The sequence below is a fragment of the Homarus americanus genome, unplaced genomic scaffold (genome assembly GCF_018991925.1).
Source record: "Homarus americanus isolate GMGI-L3 unplaced genomic scaffold, GMGI_Hamer_2.0 scaffold46823, whole genome shotgun sequence".
In the NCBI taxonomy this organism is placed as follows: Eukaryota; Metazoa; Arthropoda; class Malacostraca; order Decapoda; family Nephropidae; genus Homarus; species Homarus americanus.
Genome location: NW_024750540.1, coordinates 27,921 through 30,712, shown reverse-complemented (window position 1 = coordinate 30,712; position 2,792 = coordinate 27,921).

Genomic DNA, 2,792 nt, shown 5'->3' with positions numbered 1-2,792 from the left:
ATCTATACACATTATCTATACATTATCTATACATCATCTATACACATCATCTATACACATCATTACATACCTTACACTCTTCATTTACATATCTATACAATTATCTATACACATCATCTATACACTATCTATAAATTATCTATACACATTATCTATACATTATCTATACATCATCTATACACATTATCTATACACATTATCTATACACATCATCTATACACATCATCTATACACATCACCTATACACATCATCTATACACATCACCTATACACATCATCTATACACATCACCTATGCATCGTGTAAGCAAAAATAGGTAACTAGGTGGTCGACTTGATTATTGAATGAAGATGAAAGTCGATGAATGAATGAAGGAAGGAAGGAAAGAAAGAAATAATGAATGAATGGAGGAAGGAATGAAGGAAGGAATGAAGGAAGGAATGAAGGCTAAAAAGTTTAATTAAATTATACTTTGGGATCATCATAATTGATAATATTAACAATGATATGCGAAAACAAATTATTATATGTGTGTAAACTATAAATTTACCCATAGATAAAAAAAATAAGTAACTACTAAAAGTGAAATGAAAAATGAATGAAATGAAGGAAATTTGTTGATGAAAAATGAAAGAAATGAGTGAAATTTGTTGATGAAAAATGAAAGAAATGAATGAAATGAAGGAAATTTGTTGATGAAAAATGAATGAAATGAAAGAAAATAAAATGAAAGAAATTTGTTGATGAAAAATGAAAGAAATGAGTGAAATTTGTTGATGAAAAATGAAAGAAATGAATGAAATGAAGGAAATTTGTTGAATGTATGGTAGTATAAAAATTAACTGCAATAGACTAATCCATCCCACATGAACGCTTCAACACGTCGGGGATAATGAATACAAATGACCTTTTTTTTAACAATTACGAATCACCCATTTTAATGTTACAAATGACCAAATTAAAAATAATTATCTTCCATTCCCCACCCCACCCCACCCCACCCCCAGCAAGTGACATCATTCGGTTGGACATAGTGAGGGTTGCGCGCTTAGGGGGTTGTTGGGGGTTGAGGGTTGCGCGCTTCGAGGGTTGTGAGGGTTGAAGGTTGGGCACAGTGAGGTTACGCTGTGTTGGCTAGGTTAGGTTAGGTTAGGTTAGGTTAGGTTAGTTTAAATTTGGTAAGGTTAGTTGGTTAGGTTTGGTTAGGTCAAGTCAAGCCAGGTTAGGATTAGGTCAGGTCATATCATGCTGCTTTAGATCAGATCAGGTCAGGTCAAGTCAACCTAGGTCAGATCAGGTTAGAACAGGTCAGGTCAGGCCAGGTTAGGACGGCTCAATTAATGTTTTAGGTCATGGTAGGTCAGGTCAATTAATGTTTTAGGTTAGGTCAGATTAGGATTACGTTAAGTCATATCATGCGACTTTATATTAGGTCAGGTCAAGTCAACCCAGGTCAGATCAGGTTAGAAGAGGTTCAGGTCAGGTCAGGTCAGGTCAGGTCGGGTTAGGTCAGATGCCTTGAGAATTATACCGGATTATAATAAATTATTTCTCTACCTCAAGAACTATTCCACTGTCAACAACAACAACAACACACACACACACACACACACACACACACACACATACGCACAAACATGCATATATACATAAGTTGTGTTTACATGGATGCATTTTTAGGCGTGTTTTTTTCCAAATGGCGAGATTTTTATGAAATACTTTTCAATTTGATTTAAATATATAAATTTTTTATTCTCTTTTAATTCAGGCGCGCGATTTGCATACTGGAATTTTATGTTGATTATTTATTACGTGTGGAGGAATGGACACAAGTTGTTTATGGATATCTGGGGAGAATTAGAGAGATGTAAATGCTGAATTGAACCAAGTGTGTCCTTGTCTGCTAATGCCTGGGAATTTTGTCGTTGTTGTTGTTGTGAAATGCCAGGAAGACAGAAGCCATTAAGGTGGTGGTGGTTAATTCTGTAGGTTTTGTCTTTCCGGAATTTGGTTTAGTTTAGTTTTTTCTTTCCGGAATTTGGTTTATTTTTGTCTTTCCTGGAATTTGGTTAAGTCTGGTTTTGTTTCACGGAATTTTGTAATCGTTTTCTAAATATGTAATAAGTTCTGGATTAATGAATAGGAATATCTTGGTAAATTCCTGTCGTAGAGAATTAAAATAATCTTATTTAACCAAACTATTACTTACCACCTCTTGAAATTCCTAAAAGATATGGTATTTATTTAGGTAATTCTATAATATTAAACGGGAATTAGTTTAATGACATTATGTACCTGGGAATTAATTGATAAATACCGGAAATAAAACTCTAGAAATAACCCCCTCTCCCTCTCCCCTACCCTCTCCCCTACCCCCCTATCCCTCTCCCCCACCCCCCCTCCCCCCTACCCCTCTCCCCCTCCCCCTCCCCTACCCTCCCCCTATCCCTCTCCCTATCCTCCTCCCCTCCCCTATCCCTCCCCCTATCCCTCCCCCTACCCTCCCCCTATCCCTCTCCCCCTATCCCTCTCCCCTCCCCTATCCCTCCCCTTCCTCTCCCCCTATCCTCCTCCCCTCTCTCCCTCCCCTCCACCGACGAAAATAATCCTCATTGATACGGAAAAGATTTAAATCCCCTCACAGTAGTTAATGATCCTTGCCACCTGAAGGATGACAACTCGCATCCTATAGGAATTCCCATAGGAGTCCATCCATCCAGGTCTCGTCCCTCCCTATATTCAAGAGTCACAGAGACGATAATGCGGTGAATTAACGAAGGATTTCCACCCTT